We start from the raw sequence: 18,491 nt of genomic DNA, 5'->3' as shown, positions 1-18,491 counted from the left end.
AGTACTCAGCAGCACTTGTCTCCAAAGCCCGTTTCAACACCTGCACTGGTAGCTGAGGGCTAGAAAGCCCTTCTTTGGTGCCATGGGGCTGAGGGAACCTAAACTGATATCCAAGCATAGGAGTGTTGGGGACATCCAAGGGCTTCTGATTAGGAGGCGTAACAGCATTTTCAAATATAAAGTCAGGCCAAAACAAAAATCATTGCCCTTAGAAGAATACAAGAGTTAACTGAAAAAAAAAAGTAAGGGGTGTAAAAAATCCAGTATTCTGGAAAATGCTTGAGAATATCAGAACACTGGTAAAATACATAAAACTTAAAAGTGGTAAAATGTTATGTTCTGAATGTTTGTGTCCTTCTAAAACTTATGCTGAAACTGTAACTCCCAATGTGGCAGGTGGGGCCTTTGGGAAGTGATTAGGTTTGAAGGCTGTAAGAGGGTGGAGCTACTGTGATGGCATTAGTGCCTTATAAGGAGGGACACCTGATCTTCCTCTCCTGACCATTTGAGGACACAGTGAGAACTGACCAGCTGTAAGCCAGGACAGAGCTTATAGAAACCAAGTGTGTGGACTCCTGGATCTTGGACTTTCTAGTCTTTAAAACTGTAAGAAATATGTGTATCATTTAAGTCATCCAGCCTATAATATTTGAAAATAGGACATATGACCTTACATAATCATAATAAAATGGATTGCTGATTTCTTTAAGCCAAGTATAAAGCCAAAAGACTATGGAACATGAAACTAAAAGCTTAAAGTTACTGGAGAGAAGGAAGAACTGTCAAAAAGGAGTTCACATCAAGTAAAATATCATTGAGGGAAAAAAAAGGTGAAATAAAGACATTTTTACACCAAAAGGAGAGTTTATCATGACTAGACATGCACCAAAGGTAACACAAAAGAGAGTTATTCTGGCACAATGAAAATTATGTGTGATTGAAGTTCAGATATTTAGGGATGATGAAGAAATGAGAAATAGGCAGATAAAGCCAAATAAATAGTAACAAAATGATAGTAATGATCAAAACATTTACAGGTTTCAGAGTCTCAGTAAATAACAAAGAAAATATTAAAATATATTTGAACAATGGCACAGGGCTGAAGTTATGGCTCAAGTGATCTACCCATCAAGCACTACACCCTGAGTTCAAACTCTTGTACGAACAAACAACAATAAAAAAAAATAGTACAAAGAATAAAGGAGGCTAAGTGGAGTAAAGTGTTCTACAATTGTTATAGTATCATGAAAGTGGTTTGAAAACTAATGAATGTCATATTTTTATGTATTGAGAATGCATGTTGTAATATCTGGACTACCCACCCCAAGAGCCAAGCATCACTGATAGGGTTTTTACTACCAATAAGATCTTTGAGTTTCAGGCCCAACGTAGGAGATGGGGCAGAGCCAGAGGCACCTAAGGGAACTTCAGTGTCCCAGCCATGGCAAACCATTCACCTCTCAAGCATATCTGGACTCCCCAACTATCAGTAACAACAAATCCAATCCCACTAGCATCTCCCTCCACTCTCCCATATCAGCTGCACAGGTGCAGGAGCCCACCAATGGGAAAGGCAGCCCCAGAGAAGAATCCCAAAGCAGGAGTTCTCTAGCCTTTGTTGAAAGTCAAAAGATTGAATAAATGAAAGCAAACTCAACAAACAAAAGAATTAATCCATGAAAACAAAGTAAACAGAGAAAATTGAACCAGAACCATAGAAAAAGAAATCATAACTAAAACGTCTACTAGAGAGATCACTAAAATTTTAATTATGTTTACTAAATAAAATAATAACTGAGATGAAGAGCAGAATAACCACAGCTGAGTGCAAATAATGAGCCAGAGTGATGCATGGATGACACACACAGGAATTTCAGGTGCTCAGGGTTCTTGAGCCCTCTCTGAGGATGAAAGCACAGGCAGATTCCAACAGCAAATATCAGAAAGATTTTGTTTGTAGAGAAGAGAAGAGAAAGACTACATATTGGAGAATGCAGGGGGACCCAGAAAGCGGTGATCCCGTGGGTCAGGTTGGGGATTGGGTTTTATAGCATTTTTTTTTCATTGCCTGGGGGCAGAGATGTCTCTCAGGTGCAGACAGAGGTTTCCTGGGAAGGATAGGTGTCTCCTTGATCACTTATCACCTTTTGGGACCTCCTGAAGTCCATCCTTCAGTCCTTCATTCTCCCCTCTCAATGGTCGCCCTAACTACTGTTAGGGATAGGGACTGATGAGGTCTATTCAGTAACTGCTTCCTGCTGACGGGGGTGATGAAGGGGCCAGCAGCGTCAGGGCTGACCATGAGAGGGGTCATCAAGGGGACCACGGTAGTAGGTTGTTTTCATCTCCACCAGAGGCACTTGTAGCTTGATGGATTCTAGGTGAGAAGAAACAAACTTGACAAGTAAGTTTAAAATGCAAGGCCCAAACACAAGCAAGAGAATAATGGCAACTACAGGCCCCAGAAAGGGTAGGAACCAAGTCCTGGAGGGGAGCCACGGGATTTTATTTGTTCCCATACCTGAGTAGAAACCTGAGTTTCAAGAGATTGCTCCCAGAGCCATTTAGCCTATTGGAGAATATAGTCTGCATGTTCCTCTACAATGCCTGAAGTGTTTATATGTGTGTAACAGGAGGTATTGGCAATGGCACATACCCCGCCTTGTTTAGCCAAAAGAAAATCTAGGGCCAGGCAGTGGTCCATTATCATACTGGCAAAGAACGACAAAGACCTTTACATGTCCTTAATGGCAAGGCCTACCTGGTCTGAGGTGTCCTCTACCACTTTGGTTAGGTTTTTTGCAGTTACATGATTGGCAATCACCCCACAGCTGATTCCAGCTAGGGCTGCAACTAATGCTGTTATTCTTAAACCTATTAAAGTGACCTCTCTTTTATCCCTATGGGAAGCTGTTCCTGTTCGTTGGGAAAATTCAGTTTGTTGTATTATAGTATTATTCCAAAAAGAGATATGTTGAGGATTGGGTATAAGTTGGGCAATTGCCCAATTTCCTCTAGTATGATTTGGTTGTAGACATGGCAACCCCATACCTGGTTCTTTTTCCATGACCTCCCTACAAAGAGATATCCTTCCTCAAGGCATAAAATAACTTGGGTGTTGTTAGCCTGGGCCTGGGAGGTGTCTCCTGGAAACAGGTAGCCAGAGACAGTAAGGCTGCTGGTAAAAGATGGAGACACAGGGGGTGGAAAGGTAGAGTTATACGGTTCTCCTAATCCTGTCATATATTCTGTTAAGATACATCTGTGATGGCCAGTCATAAGTGTGCAATAAGAGTTTTTACCAGTGAGGTTTGAGGACTCATTTAGCTTGGAGACAAGGCTCCCATTACAAGCATTAACCCTAAGCATATTGGGACTCATACAAGTGGGGCTCTTAGAGTTATTCACATACCACCAGCTGGCTGTGAGGTGATAATCACCTTTAAGGGTGGTGAAGTTAAAAATGTCTTTTTGGGATGTAGGCCCTAGGTCTTTTTTTTTTAAATTGTTTTATTATTCATATGTGCATACAAGACTTGGGTCATTTCTCCCCCCTGCCCCCACCCCCTCCCTTACCACTCACTCCACCCCCTCCCTCTCCCCCCACCCCCTCAATACCCAGCAGAAACTATTTTGCCCTTATTTCTAATTTTGTTGAAGAGAGAGTATAAGCTATAATAGGAAGGAACAAGGGTTTTTGCTGGTTGAGATAAGGATAGCTATACAGGGCATTGACTCACATTGATTTCCTGTGCGTGTGTGTTACCTTCTAGGTTAATTCTTTTTGATCTAACCTTTTCTCTAGTTCCTGGGACCCTAGGTCTCTTATTGACGAATGACAAACTGGTACATAGTTGTCTGGGACAGAAACATTAAACATCCAAATTTTCATCTGAGAAATTTACCCAAGCCAAGAGTAAGACATAGTAGGCTGGTTCTTCCATGGGACCCCTGTAAGAGGAACCATGGCATAGGAGAAATTATCTGGCCTAAATATTGAAAAAGGGAAGGGGCCCTGAGTGAAATTTAATAGGACCCATGTTGGCAGGTGAGTGGCTGTTGGTCTCTCAGAGCAAACCCAGGAGTCCTTTAGTGGAGATTTTGGAAGGGTAAATGCTCAAGAGAGATTTAAGAACCCATTGGTTTTCCATGAAGGGCTATAGCTCTTCCCATATGGGGGTGCTAGTGTTCCCAGAAGACCAAACCCTATAGCAATACAGTTAGCAAATGAAAGGAACATGCTGATGATGTCTTTTGGGGTTCTATTTTAACTAGAGGGAGTTGTAGCAGCTAGCCCTATTTTTAAAGTGATTACAAGCAGAATGAATAGACTGATTTGGAGGTTTGGATAAAGAAGTCTTATGAAAATGACTTATCTGTATCTGTAAGTGTTTGCTTTTTGAATAGCAGTTTTAATCCACTCAAAGGTTCACATGAGAAGGAAGCAGGCTCCAATTCTGGGTCTGGAGGTGGAGATGTGATGTTCGCAGAGGAATTCCAGCTCTTGACTCTTGAGTGATAGATCCAGGAATCCAGGCCAGCCACTCGCACTGCCATCCGACTAGACAGAATGACTGGATATGGCCCCTCCCAGAGCAGGATGTTTAAGTCCCATATTGGATTTGGAGACTTTATTAGGACTAGGACACAGGGCAAAAGAGAGGGGGGTCCCCTTATATCCTCTCTGGGGGTGGCTTGTTTGATCTCCGGGAGTGCTTGTTGGAATTTAGCAAGTCGAGTGACGTGGGAAATTAACTGAGCTGTCTCTTGATCAAGAAGGAAGTCATTGGTTAGGAAGGGCCTGCCATAGAGAGATTCAAAAGAGGTCAGTCCCTGCTTGCCTGGAGTGTTTCTGAGCCTGATGAGAGTAATAGGGAGGAGCTTGATCCAGGGAGAGTGGGTTTCTTAGGCCCATTTAGCCAGGTGTCTTTTTAAAAGTTCATTTGTTTTTTCTACCTTTCCAGATGACTGGAGACGCCAGGCACAGTGGAGGTGGTATTCTATGCCTAGTGCTCTAGAGAGTCCCTGAGTTACTTCTGCCTTAAATGCAGGCGCATTATCACTTTGAAGGCTTTTGGGGAGACCAAAGCAAGGGATTATTTCTGTGATTAGAACTTGGACCACCTCCCTAGCACATTCAGTACTGCAAGAAAAGGCATTTACTCATCCAGTGAACATATCCACAAATACTAACAGTAGTTTTGACTTTGGTTGCCCTGGCATATGGGTAAAGTCTAGTTGCCAGTCTTCCCCAGGATAGGATCCCTGTTTCTGTGTTCCTGGCACCTGGACTCTTTTATTATTGGGATTATTTTTTTGACATGTTTCATATCCCTGTACAACTTGTTGGGCAGTGTCCCTTAATTTAGTTCCCCCAAACATTTTGTTGACCAAAACCAAAGTATTGTCTAAGCCCAAATGGTAGAGTTGGTGGAGAGTCTTAAGAATTTTCCACTGGAGTGCCTCAGGGAGCCATAACTTTCCTCCGGGTGACACCCACCAGCCTTGGTGATCTAATTGGTACCCTTGGTCTGAGGCTTGCTTATTTTCCTCTGACCGATAATGTGGTCTCCCTGGGGGAAGGAGAGTCCTCTCCCAGAGGACAGGGCCAGCTGTATATTCCTGCATGGCTGCCCACTTAGTTGCCTCATTGGCTGCTTTGTTTCCCTTTGCTATCTTATCTTCCCCTTTTTGGTGACCTTTACAATGAATCACCGAGACCTCTTTAGGCAACAGAACAGCATTTAGGAGGGCTAGTATGTCACAAGCATGTTTAATGGGAGAGCCTGTTGTAGTTAGCATTCCCCTTTCCTTCCAGATGGCTGCATGAGCATGCAGGATCAGGAAGGCATACTTAGAATCTGTATAGGTGTTTACTCTCTGTTCTTTTGACAGTCTTAGGGCTTCTGTTAGGGCCACTAATTCTGCCAATTGAGCACTTGTATTAGGAGGAAGAGGACCTGGTTTGAGGATGCCAAATTCTGTCACAACTGCAAACCCTGCATGTCTGACACCATTCTTGGCAAAGGAACTGCCATCAGTGTATAATTCTAGATCTGGGCTTTTTAAGGGCCGGTTAGTTAAGTCAGGTTGGGTAGCATAATTTGCCATAAGTACCTCCTCACATGAGTGCTCAGGATTTCCCTCTGCCTCTGGTAGAAGGGATGCAGGATTTAGGCTCTGACAGGTCTTTAAAGTTATTTCTGTCCCTCCCAGAAGCTGGGCCTGGTATTTAAGTAGATGGCTGTCAGATAGCCAAAGTTCTCCTTTTGAGTTTAAAATTCCCCCTAGGTCATGTGGGGTATAAACCGTTAAGGGGCAGTTTAGGATAAGTTTCTGAGATTCAGGCACTAGAAGGCTTACTGCAGCCATTGCTCTGAGGCATCCTGGTCATTCCTTGGCTACCTAATCTAACTCATTGCCTAAGTAACCTACTGCTTGGGGAGTGGTGCCCCAGAGCTGAGCCACCATGCCCAAGGCCAGTCCTCCTTTTTCATAGACACATAATTGAAACTTGTTTTGTACTGGAAGACCCAGGGCAGGAGCTGTCATAAGAGCCTTTTTTAACCTGTGGAATGCATTTTCTGACTTGTCATCCCACTCAATAAAGGGCTGGGTATCCTTCTGTGCTTCCTTAAGGATTTGATATAAGGACCTGGCTAGGTCTGTAGGATCCAAATTCTACAGTATCCTGTCACCCTCAAAAAGGCCCTCAATTGTTTTAGAGTTTTAGGTAAAGGAAACATCGGGATTGGATGGATTCTATCTTCTCCTAGAGACTTCATTTCCTTCTTCAAGACAAGACCTAAATATATAATCCTAGACTGACACAACTGGGCTTTTTCTTTAGAGATTTTATAACCTCTATCTGCTAAGAAGTTTAGTAAGGACTCAGTGGCTCGTGAAATGACAGGCTCATTTGGTCCACAGAGCAGGAGGTCATCTACATATTGTAGCAGAGTAGCTTGTGGATATTGCCATTCTGCCAAGTCTTGGGTTAGAGCTCACCCAAAGAGGTGGGGACTGTCTCTGAATCCCCAGGGGAGGACAATCCAAGTGACCTGTCCAGACTTTCTTGTGGGGTCCTCAAAGGCAAAGAATTTTAGGGTGTAAAGGAATGCAAAATAAGGCATCCTTTAAATCCAGGACAGAGTAGTAAGCAGTACCCAGAGGCATTTGGGCTAAAAGCATGTAGGGATTTGGAACTTTAGGGTGGAGAGGCACTACTGCTTCATTGATCAGGTGGAGATCCTGGACTAGCCTCCATTGTTAGGTCCCTTCCTGATACCAAGAATAGGAGTATTATATGGGCTGGAGCATTCTATTAGCAGTGCCTGTCTCTTTAAGTCTTTGATTATGGGAATGCCCCGCCTTAACTTCTGGCTTTAAAGGATATTGTTTTTAATGGGGAAACCAGGAGGGGTCCTTGAGATGAATTAGGACTGGGACAGCAGTTTGTGCCCATCCCACAGAGTGTTCATCTGTCCACACTGTGGGTTCTACTTGCTCTTCTATTAGAGGCAAGCAAAAGTACTCTCCTGGGGGTAAAAGGAGCTGTACCCCAATTTAGATAGAAGACCTCACCCTAGCAGAGGAGTAGGGTCTCTGGGACAATTAAAAAGGAGTGACAGAAATGGAAATCTCCCCAGGAGCAGGCTAAAGGCTGAGTGAAATAATGCTCTAGAAGCTGGCCTGATATGCCTTCAACAGCAATTTTCTTGGAGGACCTGGGTCCAGGAGAGAAAGGAATAGCCAAGATGCTGGCTCCAGTATTGGTAAGGAGGCTGACCTTGTGCTTTTATGGTGGTTACAGAGCCTGGATGAGAGGCCCAGGGACCCATCATTGGGTGGGAGGCTCTGGCACATTGGACAGTGTGCCTTCCAATGTTTTCCCTGACAAATGGGGCAGGGTCCCAGAGGTAGTTTTCTCCAGGGGCACTCCCTCCTAAAATGGCCTGCCTGTCCACATTGAAAGCATGTCCTCAGGTTTGGACTCTGACCTGGGGGAGCCTCTCTGAGTGCTGCGATCAGAGCCTCCTGTCACTTATCCTTTCTCTTTTCCTTTTCCAAATCCTTCCTTTCTTTTTCTAAGTCCCTATTATAGTATACAGATGTGGCTACATGGGCCAATTGGTCCAGATCTCTGCTCCTTTCAGCTACCAGTTTCTGAAGCTTTTTACGGATATCTTGTGCTGACTGTGTCAGAAATTTATCTTTTAGGATGATTTCCTCTTCCTGTGACTCTGGTATAATGTTGGTATGCTTTTGTAAAGCATCCTTAAGTCTCTGTAGGAAAGCTACTGGAGTTTCTAGGGGTCCTTGCTGCACAGCTGTGACTTGGGAGTAATTAAGAGGTTTTACCTTGGCTCCCCTTAGACCCTCAAGAATGCAGTGGATGAAATTATTACAACTCCATTCACCCTTGTCATTTTCATGATCCCACTCAGGGTCATACCTAGGTACTGCCTGATCTCCTGTTGGAATTGGGAATTGACGTTCCCTTTTAGGTATCCAATGTCTTTGTCTTTCTTCTCCCTCCCCCTCCTCCTCCTGTGAGGGCCCAGTCTGAGACAGGGCTTTTATCTAAGTGATAATTGTCTCCAGCTGTGACTGCCTGACCTAGTACCCGCTGTTTCTCTAGAGAAGTGAGGGTCTGAGATAGCAATAGCATTACATCTTTCCAGCTCAGTTCAAAGTTTTAGCTGACTTCTCTAGATGCCTGGATGTACTGATCTGGGTTTTCTGTGTAATTTCTTAAATTCTTTTTTATTTCCTCAAGTTCACTCACTCTAAAAGGAAGATGAGCCCTATCCCCTCCAAGAATTAACTGTAGGGAGTAGAATCCTGTGGGAGGCTGTCTAGTGTGTGAGTTAACTGGGTAAGGGGGAAGAGGTGGGGCTGATGGGTTTTTTGGTTCAAGGGAATTTGGGGGCTTTTTGCAAAGGGCTACCATGGTCTGGGTATCTAACCTGCATTTGTTTAGCTACTTTAGGTAGTCTTTTAGAAAAAAGAACAGTTGAATGTATGGAACCTCAGTCCACTTTCCCTCCTTTTTACAGAACATATCTAATTGAAGAATGTTATTATAATTAATGCTCCCTCTTTCTGGCCATCTTTCCTCATCTCCCAGAGGATATTGTGGCCAAGCCTGGGTGCAGTAAAACTTGAGTCACTTTTTCTGAAGGCTTTCTGGATCAAGATCTTTCCAATGTTTTAATAAGCAGGCAAGGAGGGATCCTTCCTGGATCCTTGAGGCTTGATTCCCCATCTAAAAAAAGGGAAAGAAGGGAAAATTGGTCACCTTCACAGAGGTTTCTCCTTTTATCTATGCATCCCCAGATGAGGAGAAACTCTAGTGGGAGAGGGCATCCCACTCTCCCTTGATCCTGCCACTGCCGATTGTAGGTAAAGCCATGGAGGACTTACAGATACCTCAGTTGCACCCACCCCTCTGAGATGATCTTTGACCAATCTCTCATCTATTTTGACTTGCCTGTTTGCCCTGCGACTCAGGTAGGCCTAGTTCTTCTCCATCAGTTGAACGTTTATAATTTAAAAAAATAACTCTATCAAAGTAACCAAGAAGGCTTGCATGGCCAGAAGGAGGACCACTGTAGAGGCATGGATGTGGACTCCTGACTTTTGTCCCCCTATATATCCTGTGAGGCATATATGCTTTCTATGAAAAGAGAGAGAGCAAGAGCATCTGGAGGCTTTTGCTCTGGTAAGGGGCAAAAATGGAGACCTGAGGTTTTTGCCTTTTAACTGTTTTTTTTTTTTTTCTTTCCCTGAGAGCAGGCTGCAGAACCTGTTTAACCAGTTAACCTGATGCTTGACAAAGACAGTTAAACCTAAATTGGAGACTAGCACTTTCTGGTGTCTGTAGGGATTTTTCCCAAACTCTCTGAAAAAAGAAGCTCACTGCAATTTAGAGCAAAAAGAGGGGAGGAGGCACTCATCCTGAACTACTTGGGAAAGGGAGAGGAGAGGCTGAGGGTTGAGGGAAAAGAGAGTTTTGAGGCTCAACACATGAGGGATTATTGATCATCACAAAGGCAGTACTGGAGCACTGGAAGCAAGAAGTGACCTCCACTCTCGTGCCATGGAAACCATGAAGGAAGCATAAGAGATCTGATTGTCTGTTTGCCGAGGACATGGCTGGAAGGGTCCGAGACTTAGCCACTTTTGGAGCCTCAGGGTGGGTCAGGAAGTTGTGTCTCCAGCTTTTGAGTGACACCAGGAAGTGCCCCAGCCAGAACACCTCTTGTGGCTTGAAGACAAACTTTCCTTTCCACCAACTGTTTTAGGACGTCCCCTTAAGCTGGTCAGATCTTGAAAGAGAGAGTTAGCATTTAAAGAGAGGAAAAAAGAAAAAGCCTTGGTGCACTGAAGTCGGGTTCCACCCACATAGCATTGGCAGTGTGGCATAATCCCCCACCTGGCATCCAAGTTTCCTCAGATTGCCTGCCTTACACCTGTAGTGGGCTTGGAACTTTTCCTCAGTATCCCAAGGGAGAAACCCTCCTTAACAAGACAGAGAGAGAGGGACAGAGAAACAGGGTTGGCCTGAGAGTTCCACCATAGCTAGGCCATGGTGAGGGGGTCTCTCCTGGAAAATAGACTCCACTGAAGTGCCAGATGCTCATGGTCACATTCCTAGGCAGCCTTTCCCAGTTTGGCACAACCTATACTGGCCTCAGGTGACAGCTGGTCCCTTCGTGTGTTGCCAAATATGATGCACAGATGACACACGCAGGAATTTCAGGTGCTCAGGGTTCTTGAGACTGCTCTAAGGATGAAAGCACAGGCAGACTCCAACAGCAGAGGTTGGAAAGATTTTATTTGTAGAGAAGAGAAAAGACTACATATTGGAGAATGCAGGGGGACCCGGAAACTGGTGATCCTGTGGGTCAGGTTGGGGATTGGGTTTTATAGACTTTTTTGGCATTGTCTGGGGGCAGAGATGGCTCTCAGGTGCAGACAGAGGTTTCCTGGGAAGGAGAGGTGTCTCCTTGATCACTTATCACCTTTTGGGACCTCCTACAGTCTGTCCTTTAGCCCTTGAAGAGGTCTGAGGAATACTCCCTCAACTTAGTGGAAATATGGAAGGTATATAAAGAAACATAACAGAAATGAAAATAAGAAGTTTCAAGGTCCATCTAAAATCTCAGAAAGATTGAATAGAAATAAATTTCTGAGGAAAGAAATACTGACAGCACCTGACAACAGGAAACCACTATAAAGCATTTCTAAAATCAGTTAAAATGTCACATAATCTTGCAAAAATGAAAGGAAAACACAAGCTAAAACCCAAGGACGGAGCTAGGAGGCCTGGAAGACTGTCCCCCAGCTCCCACAGTAGCTGTATTATGGAGATTGGATTTTATTGGGTGTGAAGAGCCACAAAGAGAGAGCTTTGAGTTGGTACAAAAGAATTGGGGGACAGGGACCATGGTATCAATATAGACCCTTCACATGGATTTAAGTTTAGTGAAGGTTGAACTACAGAAACTCCATCACCTGAAACTGGAAACAAGCTGGATTGAAGGTGGAAAAGAAAACCTGCTCTGAGCTTTATAAATCAGAGGCAGACACAATTTCCTTTCTCCCATGATGAATGCAGTGCCACCATCAGTGAAGAGAACTTAAGTAGCAGCAGCCAGAGAAAACTGGCAGAAGCAATGGCACAATTATCCTCCATGGTAAACAAGTCTTCACTAAATTTCTAACACAAATATATTTATTCTGAACTGAAATTTGCCTGTGTGTGTATGTATGTGTGTAAACAAGTCACCATGAATACGCAGCAGTAGAAACAACTGCCCAAGATTTCAGATAACAGAGCTAAGAAAACTCAGCACAAAACAAGTATGTGTAAAATTACTAAAAAAATTAAAATAATGAATTTTAAAAGTGAGAAAGGCAGCTGGAGTGTGGTGGTGTGTGGCTTTAATACAAGTTCTCAGGAGGCTGTGACAGAAGGATCATGAGTTCAAAGACAGCTGGACCACACTGTCTAAAACAGAACGAAAATAAAAGTGAGGAAGGAAAATGACACCCCAAATCATCAGCCAACCAGAATGGCTTAGATTTTATGTGTAACCACAGATTCAGCAAGTTATCATCTAAAAATAACAAAGAAATGATGATGTCAGATTAATCTAAAGTTCAAGGAAGATTTGACTGTAGTAATGTCTAAAAGGAAGTCATATGACGGTTTGAATAATATATAAATTTAAAACAAAATAATGTTTAAAATATACAAAAAATCTTTTTTAAGGAGAATCTCTGCATCCAGCGCAACAAAAATATTAAGAATAATGAAATAAAATAACTTGCAGAAAGTTAGCTGTATTACCCCCCCAATTGTATATCATCAAATATTTACCTTTTGGCACTATTTATATGCATTTTATTAGAACCTCTAGCTGGTACTGTGAAATTTTCAGCTAGCTAGCTAGTCTGTGCTGTGTGTGTGTATCTGTGTGTGTGTTAAACAAAGTGTGACTTATAGCTTCAGTATCATATAACAATATTAAATAATTATATAACATCATACAATAATATTAAATGTTAATAATAATAGTAAATAATTGTATAATAATATTATATGTTGTATCTATATAAATGAAAAAGCAACAAAATATTATTGTAAGATTCTACCTTAATCTATAAATGAAACCCAAGTAAATTATTACAATTTCTATTATTATTTCAAAAGTTCAAAATGAGTGAACAAAACAGCAGAGTGACCTAGTCCAAATTCTGTTCCCTCTATAGAAACATGGAAAAACAAACAGAAACTGTTCTAACCAACTTTGTCAAAACTCTGGACAATGGTGGGAGGTATAGAACTACACAGTAAAGGCTGACTCAAGAAAAAATATTAAGTTAAAAATGGAAAGTAAGAAAGCAAGGTTGTGGTGTTTTCCTTGTCTATACCCCACCATAGACCCAACTGGCAGCCATCTAAACACAGCTGACACTCCCATGGGCCCCTGTCCTGTTCCAAGGGAGCAGAGCAGTCTTATTCACAAACTGCTTCATTCTGCTTCAGCTAGCATAACTTTAAATCCTAGAACTCCCGTCAAGGAAAGGAGGAATTCACCTTCTCATGCCCAAGTGAAGCAATAGTTGTCGCTCCTCCATCCAGAAAGAGCCTCAGACCTAAGGCAGGATGTGAGGAGAACCTCAGTGTTTGCCATGCTTATAAGACATTAGCTGTGTTTAAAATAAATAAAACCTGATGCTGTGTTTTAGTATCAGAAAAAGCCAGCAATATTCACTCTTGATTCAAGCTTGTTATAGATAACCACAGGGTTGCTATACGCCCGAGCACCAGAACCAGAGAGAAAGGACCCTATCAAATATCCCTCTCAATACTCAGTCAATTATTTAATTCACCCCTTTGTGAAGGCAACACAGAGAGTAAATTTATAAGGCAAGACTTTATGCACTGTAATTTTGAGCAAAGAAGTATACAGCAGACAATGTGTGTGTGTATGTGCATGTGCATGTGCATGTGTGTGTGTGTTCATTATCCAAGATTATTTCCCTGTCACTTGGGAACATCTCTCCTCTAAGTTTCTGATTTATATCTGCATTTCTCTCTGATCAATAAGAAAGTATTGATGATGACGTTTCATGCATCCTGCTTATTCTTTTTCATGTATAGTGATAGAGGACTCTTTAATACAGTTGAGTTTTTTCTTTTGTTTTGGTGCTAAAACATAGGATTAAATTATGTAATCGAATATCTGAGTTTAAGATTATCATTTTACTGTTTGTTTTTTATTTTTCCTATGTTTGATAATGCTCTTCATCCTTCATTGCCTTCTTTTGTATCAATGAAGAAGTGCTATAATCATTTCATTTGCCTATTAGCTTATTATAAGTTATTTTACACTTCTTTCCAGTGGTAACATGGACCCTTAACTTAGTACAGTAAAATATAAATCATTCTTTCCATTTTGTTTTAGACAGTGCAAATTTTTAAAAGCAATTGAGATTTCTTAAATCCTCCATCTACAAATTTGGTGTTTCTATTTTATGTATTTTAATTCAACCTTGACCTAAAAGTCCACCAGATTTATTGTTTTCTACACTTGACACAAATATACATTTACCTCTCCCATACGTACTATTCATGATTCCATTTACATATTTCTGCATTCCATATTTCTTTCCAGGATTACTTTTCTTCTATCCAAATAACTCCTTTTAGAATTTCTTCTTTTTTTTACATTTATTCACATGTGCATACATTGTTTGGGTCATTTCTCCCCCCGTCCCCCAACACCCCCCACCCCTATCCTCTCCCTCCCCCTCACTTCCAGGCAGAACCTGTTCTACCCTTATCTCTAATTTTGTTGAACAAGACATAAGCAAAAGTAAGAAAAACAAAGCGTTTTTACTAGTTGAGTTAAGGATAGCTATATAGAGAGATTCCTAGCATTGCTTCCATCTACAAATGTGTTACAACCTAAGTTAATTCATCTCTAACTGATCTTTACACTGGCTCTTGATCCCCTTTTCATGTTGACCTCTGTCACTTTAAGGTTTCTGTATTAGTTCCTCTGCAGTGGGGACATCAAACACTTTCAAGTTTTGAGTTTTCTACCTATCCCCATACCTCCCATATGTGCTCTTCCCTTGTCATGTGACCCAAGTCCAATAACATTGCTGTATTTGCCCTGGATCTAAAGTCCACATATGAGGGAGAACATACGATTTTTGGTCTTTTGGGCCAGGCTAACCTCACTAAGAATGGTGTTCTCCAATTCCATCCATTTACCAAAGAACGATAACATTTCGTTCTTCTTCATGGCTGCATAAAATTCCATTGTGTATAAATGCCACATTTTCTTAATCCATTCATCAGTAGTGGGGCCTCTTGGCTATTTCCATAGCTTGGCTATCGTAAATAGCACTGCAATAAACATGGGTGTGCAGGTGCCTTGGAGTAACCTGTGTCACATTCCTTTGGGTATATCCCAGGAGTGGGATTGCTGGATCATATGGCAGATCTATGTTTAGATTTTTAAGAAGCCTCCAAATTTTTTTCCAGAGTAGTTGCACTAGCTTGCATTCTAGAACTTCTTCTAATGAATATCTCCTAGTTTTAAATTTTCTGCTTTTGTTTGTCTGAAGATGTACTTCTTTATCTTCATTTTTGAAGCTCTCTTTGTTCACTATAAACTCGTATGTTAGCATTTATTTCACTTTAGCACTTTAAAAATGGTGCTCCATGTTTCTGGCTTCAGTGATTTTTGTTGAGAAGACAGCCCTAAGTCTCACTGTTTCTCTTTAAAGCTGATATGTTTGATTTTTTTCTCTGTCTCATTTTAAAATGTCTCACTGACAGATTTTTACCAATTTCACTCTGATGTGCCTACTGATGGTGTGTTCTTGAGGTTTGCAAATCTTGAACTTGTGATTCTATGTCTTTCATTGTATCTGGCAGATTATTTCCCAGTAACTCCTCAAATATGTCTTTGTCCCATTCTCTTTGCCACTTCTTCTAATACTTCAGTCATACATAAGTTAGTCATTTTTACTGCTTCTCCTTTGTCATTTATATCTTTCTTGTACTTTACTTTTTGCACTTCTATTTGAATATGTTCTACAGTTTCATAATTTACTTAACCTTCTCTTTAGCTGTTTTTCAATTTTTTGTTAAATCCATAAATTGGGCCCATAACGTGTGACATTTTTCAACTCTATAACTTCTCTGTGTCTTTTATGAATTCAAAAACTGTTGAAATTGTTGTTTGTCACCTATTTTAAAAATGTTAAATGCAATTACTTTAAAGTCTTCTGACAACTTTGATAACCAAGACGTCATGAGAATCCAATTTTTATGGCCTTTTTTCCCCGTTCCTTTAAAAAACTGTAGTCTAGATTCCTGACAGACCTAGTAATTTCAACTTACTAACACTCAGTTTTTCTTAAAATTTCTATGGAAAACTTAAAGCTGTGGCTGATTATATTTTCTTCCTAGGAAGAACAAATTTTGAGGAGTTAAAATTTCCAGCCATTGGAGACTTCACAAGGTTCAGTTTGGTTTCCCAACCTCCAACCATGTTTTCTGCTTGACTCTTGAGCCTCCAAAGCTCAGGTCACCTATGAATTGTCACATGCTTCAACAGGAAGGTCCATGTGGAATGTTGAGCCCACTTCAACAACTTTCCTTGGCCCTTGGATCCTCTATGTTCGCCTAGCTTACTAGTCCTCTAATGCCTTCCAAGAGATTCACTTTTGTATTTTGTTTTCATCATGTCGTTGTTCTCATTGGGAGCTTTGTCCTGAAACAAGCACTCTGCCCTTACTGGAGATGGAAAACTCAAAGGTCACTTAAGGACTCTCGCATTTCTGATCAGTCAATGTTCTAACAGCAGTTAGATTCCCTGGAACTGCTCTGCGAAAATCTAGTTGCCTCCAGGAATGGCAATTCCCCCCTCTCATTGTATTAGTTTCCTTGTCCATTTGCTCAAATTATCATTGCTCTGCTTTCTGTTATCTTCAGTCTGTTGCCATATAGAAGGTTATAATTTACACTTTCTTACAGGAAGAGCCATTGCCCTTCAGGGTCTGGACTAAAAATTACTACTCATTTTAAAGAAATATGAATGCTGTTACACCATTAAGTTTTCCTTCATGGCTATAAAATATTAACACTGCTATTTAATGCTTGTTCTCACAGTAATAGGAAGAGTACAACTCCCTAACCCTAGGTCCACCTAATTTAGTGACTATAAAGGACTCTCTGGAATTCCAAGCAGCTCCCTTCTACAAAGCCAAATACACATATTCCAGCTCCTAGAACTACTAAATGCTGACAGTTCATAGCTGTATGTGTTACTATATTGCTATCAACTATAGGGAACTTCCATGCCAAAAACAAGGAAGTAAATGTCTGACCTTTATGAAAAGCTGTCCTCGCTCAAAGGTCCTATACACTTGTGGGGCCTTAATTGGGCTTCCATTTCAGGACAGCTGTTCTTTCTACATAATTCTGGTTTCTCTCTTCTATACATGTGTATCTTCTGCGATCACATGCATAAAATCCTCTTGCATGCCACTCTCCATCTCAGAGACTATTTTCAGGAAACCTAATCAAAGACATTGACCTAATATTTGCTACAGTCACTGTCCACTTCATTTCCTAGTCCCCATCCTCCCTTGGTATCCCTTGCTGTAATATTGTATTCAACCATAGGACAATGACATCCAAGGCCAGGGGCAATTTAGGTCAAAGCAGGAAAGAATGTTGGTAAGGAAAGCATATCATGCCTACCTAAGCTAATTTTTAATCAGCTCAGCTCTGGAGTTTACAAGATAAACACAGTAGAGTGAACAACAGGGATTAATTGAAGCTAAATTTCTATTTACCAGCTTTGATAATAAGCCTATTATAAAAACAGGCACACCAAGCATGTGGACTGAACAGATAGGAATTCCATCTCAGTATCTTTAATGATTTCTAGGCTTAAAAGAGCACTAATTATAATTGGCCTGACTTATTCTCACTTTCCAGAACTGGTAAAGTTTGGGCACACCACTGGAGAAAAAAGTGCAGGTATGATTTCACTTCAAATAAAATTTAAAATTATAACAGAATGAAAATGCGAATAATTAACAAGTTGACTAAAACACCTATAGCTCTCAGTTATTTGGTATCTTGTAATCCTGGCAAAGAGCAATTGGCTTTCATTGATTCTGTACAAGCAGTTTGAAAAAAAGAAAGTTAAATTCATTGCAAACTTTTGGGTGGAAATTTGCAGACATATAATGAATGGTTGATTTGGGAAACAGCCAATATTTCTATAGATACAAGATTTCCCTCTAACCATCTCATAAAATGCCCTTTCTTGCTAAATCCCAAGTGGCCTGTGTTATACAACATAACTATACTGTCTTTCAATGCTTTTTTAAGTCGTGTATTCAGTGCAAACACTTTAAAATCTGTGTGGTGATTCAATCTAAGATTGTGTTACCTATCTCTAAGTCCCAACACGTTCAGTCCGTTTCTGAAAACAACATTATAGAATTTTTAGCATTAATAGTAACTACATTAATCAGGCTAATAGTATACTATCAAATCAAACCTTCACAAGATTAAGTTTGAAAGAGAAAGTATCAAAATTTCTAAGATGGTGAAGGTGATGAGGTGTAGAACCCTTAACCATGGGAAGTTGTGGAAGTCATACAGTTACTGGAATTGTCCCTGTCTCTCACTAAAATGAGAGTACATGAATAAGTCTTTCTGCCTACTACTTAGATCAGTGCTTTGAACATAGTAAGGGCTCCATAAATGTTGGCTGGATTAATAAAAGAATGTCTGGACAGAGGCTAAAGGACTAGTATTTTCTAGTAATTAAAGAGAAAAAAGATGCTAGATTTATTTAAATGAGAAGAAAATAAAACACAGAATTTTTAATAGGAAAGGAATAAAACTCATATATGTCTAAGTTTCCATCCAAGGCATGAAA

This window comes from Castor canadensis, chromosome 4, assembly GCF_047511655.1.
Source record: "Castor canadensis chromosome 4, mCasCan1.hap1v2, whole genome shotgun sequence".
NCBI lineage: Eukaryota > Metazoa > Chordata > Mammalia > Rodentia > Castoridae > Castor > Castor canadensis.
This window is presented reverse-complemented; position numbering follows the sequence as displayed.